Source organism: Nicotiana tabacum, chromosome 22 (assembly GCF_000715075.1).
Source record: "Nicotiana tabacum cultivar K326 chromosome 22, ASM71507v2, whole genome shotgun sequence".
Classification (NCBI taxonomy): Eukaryota; Viridiplantae; Streptophyta; class Magnoliopsida; order Solanales; family Solanaceae; genus Nicotiana; species Nicotiana tabacum.
Genome location: NC_134101.1, coordinates 46,181,681 through 46,192,829, shown reverse-complemented (window position 1 = coordinate 46,192,829; position 11,149 = coordinate 46,181,681).

The window sequence follows — 11,149 nt, the reverse complement described above, 5'->3', positions numbered from 1 at the left end:
GTTAAATTCATATGGGTGACCATGTGTTAATATATCTCCAAGTTCCTCGTCTTTTGGTTTATCAATATCTTCACGTCCCTGTTTTCTTCGTTCCGATCTAATCTAATCTCTGAAACATACTAAAACTTCCAAAGCATTGTTTCCCAATGAGTGATTGACGTCTCCTAGTTGTTGTCTTGCTTGACTAAATGCACTCTCTAATGCAACAGTTGAAATTGGCACATTCAGCACGTCCCGAGCCATAGCGGAAAGAACAGGAACTGTTCATAATCTATAGGATCAGTAATTTTCATATGTCTACTAAGTGTTCCAGTCCCCCCTAAACTTCCTCCAGTCTTATGTTTAAAATTATCTTTACAAAGTTTGCATCTAACTCTATCAGAATTCTCTATTTCGTCAAAATATTTTCAAACTTTACTTTTTTTCCTCCGATCAGTAGTCGGGGCCACAGGTGATCTATTACTAGCGCCAACCACCACCCCTGCTACCAACTCCAACACTACTAGGTGTAAGTGGTATCTCATCTTCAATTTCTAATTCATTATCTTCTATACCGAAATCTTCCTGTAATTATTCATAATCTATATTATTATCAGGTGATGTTTCAGAAACATGTGTAAAGTCATTTAAATTACTACTAGATGTTGAAGTAGTACCTTTTTTCTATTTTCCCGATTAACCTGATTAGCAACCTTATTACACATTTTTTTTGCAGCATTAAACATATTGTGAAAATTTAACTACTAACAAAAATTAAACATGTAAATAAGAGAAAGAGTTTGAGGGAGTGCACCAAATCCCGCAATAAATTGAACACTTGATGATTTTCGCAACTCTAATGTTAGCATGAAGAAACATTAATTGTTCAAAGTTCAAACTTCAAATAATACGATAAATTAAATTTCAAAAAAAATGAGAGCCAAATAGTTTATTGCTATTTAGGTGAAGAATGAGAGAATGACAATTGAGAATTTGAGTTTGTGAAATGAGAGATGAGTGAAGAAATGAAGAAGAGGGGGGTGTATTTATAGTTTTTCAAAGGGCTAAATTAGTAATTATTAAAAATATTATTTTTTAAAAAAATTGCTCAAAAAGGGGCTATTCTTACAAAATATCCATTGGGCAACGGTCAAATTGGAAGCTGACCGTTGCCAACGGTCAAATAAAAAAATAATTACAAAAAAAATCAGAAAATAGCCGCTAAACCGGTCCGGTTAATCGGTTTAACAGTGATTTTCTAAAATCGAGTTTGACCGGTCCGCTTAACAGGTAAGGAAAATGTAAACGTCCCAACCCTTACCCCCAAAACCCAACCCTACCCGGCCCCCTACCACCGGTCCGGGCCGAGCCGATTTAATACCGGTTTGTGCCGGTCCGAAACCGATCAACCCGACCCGTTAAACAAGTTTAGGTTGTATTGAGTATTCTGCACTTGTACTTTGTCGTTTCAAATTTATTACTATATGTCTATGATTTTAACAGAGTTTGCTATTGAAACCTATTTTAGCATGTTGATCTTTATTATTTTATGTGTTTGGTTCGCCTAGCCGGCATGTTAGTGTCGTTACGATCTTGGTGAAATTTTAGTCATGACATATCGAGTACTAGCTACACCCCTCTTTTTGGGTATAAAATGCCCAGTGTTATGATTATATAATCTTTATCAACGTGAACTGTATGTTATGTGTAGATTTACCTTTTTGCCAAACGCAACTTCATAGTAGCTTTATTCATATTTCTTATTAAATTCGATGTGTTTAGTGTTTAGTGTTGAGTGTTGAGTGTCTTTCTTCAACATCTGCTGCACATATATATAGCAGCCAGTGTTGAAGAAGACCAAACGTCCACCCTCCATAGTGGAGCAAGCATTAGCTTGTTTGTGGAGCAAGCACATTCATGGTGGGAAGAGCATTATCCGGCTGCCAAATGGTCAATACACGGATTGAAAAATATCCGTTATAAATACGGATAATCTTACGTTAATATTTACTATTAACAAATAAATTTGGTCCAAAAAATTAATCAATCAATCGATCATTTGACCAAATCCAAATCCAAATCCGAAGCCGAAGTCGTAGCCGTATTATTACTTACAAATACAGTAATATTTGCGGGAATAACAATCTTAAGGAATTTAATTTTTATTTCTGTATTTGTGTTATTCTTATTAGTCTGCAAACTAAAACCTTTGTGGTTTTGTGTACTCCCGTTTTGGAGAGTAAAGCCTTCGTGGCGTTTTGTTGGAGATTAAAATCTACGTGATTTTTTACTCTAGTTTGAAAACGTGTATTAAACGTTTGTTTGTGTCATTTTTTTTCCAGAAAAAATGACGACTGAAAGTGAAAACCAAGTTGTTCCGATGGTGACTGCCAACGCATCGACAAGCCGAACACCGGCGTTGGCACCGGCAGAAAAACCCGGAAAATTTTCCGGGATTGATTTCAAGCGCTGGCAGCAGAAGATGTTCTTCTATCTAACTACGTTATGTCTACAGAAGTTCATCAAGGAAGATGTTCCTGATCTGCCAGATAAAACTCAAGAGAATGAACGCTTTCTCGTGATTGAAGCGTGGAAGCATTCTGATTTTTTATGCAAGAATTATATTCTTAGCGGACTGGATGATAATCTGTATAATGTATACAGTAGCGTGGAGACGTCAAAAGAATTGTGGAATGCGCTTGAAAAGAAATATAAAACTGAAGATGCCGGGATGAAGAAATTCGTTGCCGCAAAATTTTTGGACTACAAAATGGTAGATAGCAAGTCTGTTATTACCCAAGTCCAGGAATTGCAAGTGATTATTCATGATCTACTTGCTGAAGGTCTTGTCATCAACGAAGCATTCCAAGTAGCAGCAATGATTGAGAAGTTGCCTCCATTGTGGAAGAACTTCAAAAATTATTTGAAACACAAACAAAAGGAAATGTCCCTTGAAGATCTCATTGTTCGGTTGAGAATCGAAGAGGACAATAAAGCTGCTGAAAGGAGAGGCCGTGGAAATTCAACAATAATGGGAGCAAATATTGTTGAAGCTAACAAAAAGAGGAAGAAGGCTTCTGGTCCGAAATACAACCCAAGCAAGAAGCGGTTCAGTGGAAACTGCTAAAACTGTGGGAAAACCGGACACAAATCTACGGAGTGTCATGCTCCGAAGAAAGACAAGAAAAGGGGTCAAGCAAACATGGTAGTAAACCATGATGATGTTGATAACTTGTGTGTCATGCTTTCTGAATGTAACTTGGTGGGAAATCCTAAACTGTGGTGGTTTGATTCAGGAGCCACTCGCCATGTTTGTGCAGTTAGAGAGGCTTTTGCTACTTATGCTCTTGCTGAACCCGGAGAGACAGTTTATATGGAAAATGCTTCAACAGCAAAAGTTGAAGGATATGGAAAGATATTTCTGAAAATGACTTCTGGCAAGGTCATGACTTTGAACAATGTCCTTCATGTTCCCGAAATGAGAAAGAATTTAGTCTCTACTGGACTTCTTGTTAAGCACGGTTTTAAGTATGTTTTTGTATCCAACAAGGTTGTCATTAGTAAGAATGAAATATTTGTAGGAAAAGGTTACCTCACCGAGGGCCTTTTTAATCTAAATATAATGGTTGTGGAAAATAATAATAATATTTCAGCTTCTTCTTACTTACTTGAGTCAAATGATTTATGCCATGTACGTTTAGGTCATGTCAATTATAAAACCTTGCAAAAAATGATTAACTTGGAAGTACTGCCCAAGTTTGAATGCGAAAAATCAAAATGTCAAACATGTGTGGAATCTAAGTATGTTAAACATCCTTATAAGTCAGTTGAAAGGAATTCAAATCCTTTAGACTTAACTCACAGATATTTGTGACATGAAGTCAATACCATCTCGCGGTGGAAAGAAGTATTTCATAACTTTTATTGACGATGGTACTCGATATTGCTATGTTTACTTACTGAATAGTAAAGATGAAGCAATAGACGCATTCAGGCAATACAAAAATGAAGTTGAAACGCAACTTAACAAGAAGGTAAAAATGATAAGAAGTGATAGGGGTGGTGAATATGAATCTCCTTTTGAAGAAATATGTTTAGAATATGGAATTATTCATCAAACAACAGCCCCTTACACGCCCCAATCTAATGGGATTGCGGAAAGAAAGAATCGCACATTAAAGGAGATGATGAATGCGTTGTTGATAAGTTCTGGTTTGCCACAGAACTTGTGGGGGGAAGCCATTCTTACGGCTAATCGAATATTAAATCAAGTTCCCCATAGCAAAACACAATCCATTCCATATGAAAAATGGAAAGGAAGGAAGCCCAACTTGAATTACTTTAAAGTGTGGGGTGTTTGGCAAAAGTGCAAGTTCCTAAACCCAAAAGGGTAAAGATAGGACCGAAAACCGTTGATTGTGTTTTCATAGGATATGCGACAAATAGTAAAGCATATCGATTTCTGGTTCATAAATCAGAAAATCCCGACATTCATAATAATACGGTTATAGAATCAGATAATGCTGAGTTCTTTGAAAATATATATCCGTATAAAAAGGAATGTGAGTCATTTGGTGAAGGATCTAAACGACCTCGGGAAGAAACAAAAGAAAGTACATGTAATCAGGAGGATCCAAGACGTAGTAAACGTCAAAGAACGTCTACTTCATTTGGACCAGATTTTGTGACTTTCTTATTGGAGAATGAGCCTCAAACATTTAAAGAAGCTATGACTTCTTCGGAATCATTGTTTTGGAAAGAGGCAGTCAATAGTGAAATAGAATCCATATTGAACAACCATACATGGGAATTGGTTGATCTTCCTCCTGGAAATAAACCTTTGGGTTCTAAATGAATTTTTAAGAGAAAAATCAAAGATGATGGCACTATTGATAAATTCAAGGCAAGGCTCGTAGTCAAAGGGTATAGACAACGAGAAGGTCTAGACTACTTTGATACATACTCTCCAGTTACAAGAATTACGTCCATACGGATGTTAGTAGTATTAGCTGCAGTGTATGGTCTTGAAATTCATCAAATGGATGTTAAGACGGCCTTCTTAAATGGAGAGTTGGAGGAAGAAATTTACATGGAACAACCTGAAGGGTTTGTGGTTCCAGGTAAAGAAAAGAAGGTATGTAGACTTGTTAAGTTTCTTTACGGACTAAAACAAGCACCCAAATAATGGCATGCGAAATTTGACCAAACAATATTGTCAAATGGTTTTAAGATAAATGAATGTGATAAATGTGTGTACATTAAAAATATTCCAAATCACATAGTCATTGTTTGCCTATATGTGGATGATATGCTGATAATGAGTAATGACATTGCCAACATAAATGCTACTAAGCGTATGCTCAATAGCAAGTTTGATATGAAAGACTTGGGAGTTGCTAATTTAATTCTGGGAATTAAGATCCATAAGATTCCTCAAGGTCTGGCATTGTCACAATCTCATTATATTAAGACAGTACTTGAAAAATTAAAGCACTTGGGCTTTAAAGTTGCAAAGACTCCAATTGACGTGAATCTTGCATTAGCAAAGAACAAAGGCCAAAGCATATCACAATTGGATTATGCTCGTGTGTTGGGATGCTTAATGTATATCATGAATTGTACACGATCAGATATAGCTTGTGCTATAAGTAAACTGAGTCGATATACGAGCAATCCAGGCCAATCTCATTGGATGGCAATGAAACGAGTTTTGGGATATTTAGAACATACCCAGAACTTTGAATTGCACTACAGTAATTTCCCTGCGGTGATTGAGGGATACTGTGATGCAAATTGGATCACCGGTTCAACTGATTCTAAGTCCACGAGTGGATATGTATTCACTATTGGTGGAGGAGCGGTATCTTGGAATTCGTCCAAACAAACATGTATTGCCCGCTCTACAATGGAGGTTGAATTCATAGCCTTAGATAAAGCCGGTGAAGAAGTTGAATGGCTCTGGAATTTCTTGGAAGACATTCCATTTTGGCCCAAACCGTTGGCACCAATATGCATACATTGTGATAGTCAAGCGGCAATTGGAAGGGCTGGGAGCGTCATGTATAACGGTAAATCTCGTCATATACGATGAAGACATAAAACCGTTAGGCAATTACTCTCTAGAGGAATTATCACGATTGACTATGTAAAGTCAAGTGATAATGTGTCGGATCCACTTACAAAAGGCCTAACTAGAGAGGTAGTTGAGAAATCATCAAGGGGAATGGGGTTATGGCCGAGAACAAGTCATTGTGGCGGTAACTCTATCTAGAAGACTGGAGATCCCAAGATCTAGGTTCAAGGAGATCAAACAAAGTCATTAATGACGGTTCAACATTGTCAAATAATATTTTAGTCCGTTCTCGTGATGAGACAATGTTTAGTACCAAGGATAGCATTAAGGCTTTTTAATGATTTCTAAATTTGATACGGGGTATATCAAATAGTGTATCTACAGGATGACACGTTTAGGAATCACCTATGTAAGTGTGAAGTGTTAGCCGCTTTAAGGAGAACTTTGTAAGGCCAGTTCTCTACGCACTTATGAAACCAGGCGGTGTTCATGGATGAAACGAACACAACAATGAGAACCAAAGACGGTTAAGGGTTTATTGTGTGACTTATGGTTGTCTAGGTATACACCAAAGATCGACGGTTCAAAGATATCAAATCTATCGATTGACCGAGTATATCCGACATAAGTTTACTACGGAAAGTTCAAAGGAAAACCTACTTATCCAGATGCGATTAATCCTTGCTTGTAAATCACACAATTTTTCCATGCATACTTCCGTGATATAGCCATTCCCCATTCATGTGGGGGATTGTTGAGGTTTTTGTTTTAAGATGAAATAGTCTTAAAATGATGGTGAATGGGAAATTGAGGGAAAATGAAATTTTTGAGTAAAATTTTAAGTTTCCCCCTCTTGACAATGAGACATTGTCCCATATTGGAAGAGGAAGAGATTTTTGGTGGGTATATATATAATTGCTCTTCTTGTAGCTCTTAAAGAGTTAAGAAGAAAGCAAGCCTCGCGCCGTCGTCGTCGTCGCTCGCTCGGCTCGGCCTTGGCTATGGCTTCGGCTTCGGCTTCAGAATTGGATTTGGATTTGGATTTGGTCAAATGATCGATTGATTGATTAATTTTTTGGACCAAATTTATTTGTTAATAGTAAATATTAACGTAAGATTATCCGCATTTGTAACAGATATTTTCCAATCCGTGTATTGACCATTTGGCAGCCGGATAATGCTCTTCCCACCATGAATGTGCTTGCTCCACAAACAAGCTAATGCTTGCTCCACCGTGGAGGGTGGACGTTTGGTCTTCTTCAACACTGGCTGCTATATATATGTGCAGCAAATGTTGAAGAAAGACACTCAACACACAACACACAACACACAATTCGCTCAACAAATTGGCTATACATTGCACTCCTTCCTCTCAGCATTTCCATACGATTTTCTGAGTTTATACTCCTTCGTTCTGCATTGTTTTTAACTTCAAACAACGCAACTGTAAGTGTGATTTGCTACCGAACTTTGTGTTCGCTGAAACACTGGAGTTTGAAGTACCGCTACACCAGTGTGTGATTCGTTCTATCCTGGGAGGAAATAATCCATTGACTTGGGTACTAGGAGGGGATTAAATTCCTTAAGGAAACACTGTGAATTCAGTGGGCTCGAATTAATTACTGTTTCATTACGCTAACTTATATTTTGCAGAATTATTACTTACAAATACAGCAATATTGGCGGGAATAACATTTAGTATAATAAAAGTTTGTCTTATTAATTTGGTTATCAGAAAATATTATCCTTCCTAAATTGAGGAAACAGACTTCCCATTTAGATGAATATATTAGGTTTTTTGCAATTATCTTAATTTTATATTTCATATTATTTGTTCCAACTAACAATTAGAAGAATATTGGTTTCAACTAAGTGTAGCCCACAAACAACGCTAGCTTTTAGGTTTGGGAGTGGCAAGGGCAAAAATTTATCCACATCATGTATTTATGTTAAATTATATAAATTTATCATGATTAATTAATTTTATTAGGTAAAAGTATGTATTAATTAATTATGATTAAGTAAAATGAGCTTATTTACAAATAAATATTATACACCTATTAGTTTGATGTAAAACCCATTTTTTCCGTAGCAAAGGCAAGCCAAAAAGCTAGTTTTAGGGGAATAAAAAAAGATGGGAGGTATTTCCAAAGTAGCGGGGACAGTACAGTCGTATGGGAATAAAATGGCTAGTTTTAGGATCAGGTAAAGGTGTAGTATAGTTGTAATCTATACAAGTAGTAGGTGTTCAATAAATTTAAAATAGGATCTCACAAAATCCGACTCCCGAAAAAAAAGAGACAAAAAATCGACTTGATAAATTGATTCATTCTTTTATTTAGTATGATCTAATATTAACTTGAAAATCTATTTAATTCGATTTAATATTAATAAAGTAAGTTGAATTAATTAATCTGAAATAAACGAAGTGTAGACAACTCTGTTGTTTGTGTGTCTGTTGGTCATATTTGATTCTATTTTTCCCTTTCCTCCATTGGGCCTTAAATCAATTGGATTCTTCTATAGCCTAAACATTTCCTTTAATTAATATTCCCTTTATTCCTGAGTTTGAGATTACGAATGAAAAGATAGACTTTTGAACTTTCTTATTTTAAATATGCAGTGAGATTTTTGTAGTTTTAAAGATATATCATTAAGAATAAATTAAGAAAATTAAAGTTAAATTACTTTTAATATAAAAAGATGTTATTTATTATTTTTGGATGGACTAACAAAAAGATTATGTCACAAAAAATAAAACTGAGGGGTACATTCATGTAGATTTTATTTCTTCTCAATAATTAAGCAGAACTGAACACATGATATAGATGCTGAAATGAATGAACTAATGATTTCATTTGTTAAATGTCAATTATAGATTTTCATGTAGTAAATTGAAGTTCTTCATTTTTATTACATTTCTTTCTCAATCTAAACGTGCAGATATAATTATATCTTTGGTTGCAGATATAAAACAAATTTGCTCATCATAATTATGGAATTAGCAAATGAAGTAAGTTTATTTCATAAATTTCAACTAAGCTAAAAGCGGAGCCGGCCACATCACTTCATTTGCATAAATACTGATCCTAAAACCGAATAAAATTAACTACTTTACGTACCTAATGCATCATAGAATTAAAAGTATTTCTGGTTGCTTTTACTGCATCCTTTTTTCTTTCATCGCTTTTGATTTCTATAACAAGAAAATAATAGGAACAAAAATTATAAATTTAATAATGTAGAGTAAACATGTAAACCAAAAGTACTTTGTGTAATAAGGAAAAAGATACAAATTGTCACTGCACTTTGCGAAATAGTTTATATTTATCGACCATTAAAAATTGGGGTCAATCGTTACCCCTGCTATTACGAAAATGGCACAATTCGCCCTTATTCCTAGATGAAAAATTATTAGAGTTAAATTAACACTAAACTCTTTATTAGCACTTGAGTTCGCCACGTGTCTAGTGTTTATCTTAATCCACCCTTTTTTAACCAGCTTTCTTACTCCTTACTAGATAAAACCATTTATTTTCCGTGAAAATATTTTTCATAAAAATAATTTTTTTCATACCAAACACACTCTGAGTATGAACACTTTTTCACCGTTGTCAAAATTATACTTATCCATTGTGTATAAGCCAAAGTCAAACAAACCTTAGTTACATTATATCACTAGTTACTTTAGCCCGTACTGAGCCCGGGCCTAATTCCAAAAACTAAAACTTGCAAGAGCATTTTCTTACTTTGAACTTCTATTTGACTTTTAAAAATATATATTCCTATAAGTTCTCGAAGACCAACTGAGTCTTAGCATGTTATTCCTGTTTGACCTGTCAATTTTTTTTTGTTTTCTAATTTTTATTTTAAAGAATTTAGCAAGTAAAATATTAGATGTTCAACTTTTAATTTGGTAATTGATTCTACTAATGAAAAAAATTCTTATGCACATTATAAAATGAGATTTATAGTGTGATGTCGTAAAGATGAGTTGATTAGACAATTTGATATTAAAAAGGTGGCAACTATATTTTGTAAAATTACTATACACATCGAAAATCATAATAATATTTTTCATACAAAAAAGTAGGTATATAAAATTTCATCGAGTAGTTTTATCATGTAGATGGTATTGGATAAATCTTTATACATTGCAACAATGTTTGTCATTTGATAAATAAATTTTGGTGTAACGTATTTAGAAACATGGCATTTATGCTCTTTTCCTCAAACATTTACATATAAACAGTGCCATCTTTCAAGAGAGATTGGTTAAATTTTCAAACATATGAACGCGATATACACGATCATAAGTAAATAAATTAGTTAGAAGCTACATAGAAAATCTTGAATTAATAACTTATCTTTGTGTTTTCTTGCCACTTTTAATTTTAAAAACATTAAAGAAACATCAACAATATTATATTTCTACACTTGTATTATAATAGGAAACTCATGAAATTCCTCATAACTAAACATATCATTTAAAATTTAAAAAATCGAAAAGTTATATCGTAATGTTTGTGGACGTTTATACAAAATTGAATGCCAATAATTTAAAAGGTTTACTCTTGTTCCTTTAATGTTATACTATTTCATGTTTACTTCGTATAAAAAAGAATGACATCTTTTAGATACAAATTTCTTTATTTACATACTTTAGTTTCATTAAGTGTATACTTTCTAAGATATCTTATTTATATGTTTGATAAAAATATAAGACAACATTATAGTATTCCATCCGTCTTTTAATATTTTTGTTGAAAGCCGAATCCAAATTAAGCATAGTAGTAATTTGTAAATATTATGTACCTTTTGAAAAACTAACGTGAATCTAATACTATGTTCCAAAATAAATGACATATTTTTAAATTTAGAAATAATTCAATTTAAACTCTTTATTTTACTTTTATAAAAAGTTTTTATAGTCACACAAATATCATGGCCCTACAAAACTTTTATCCCTTAAATTTTTAAAACCACAAATTTTAAAAAAATTCTTTTTTTTTCTTAAAATCCGCGTCGAGTAAAACTAACTCACACACATACAAATTGAGATTGAACTTAAAAGTACGGAACTCATTCGTTATGGTA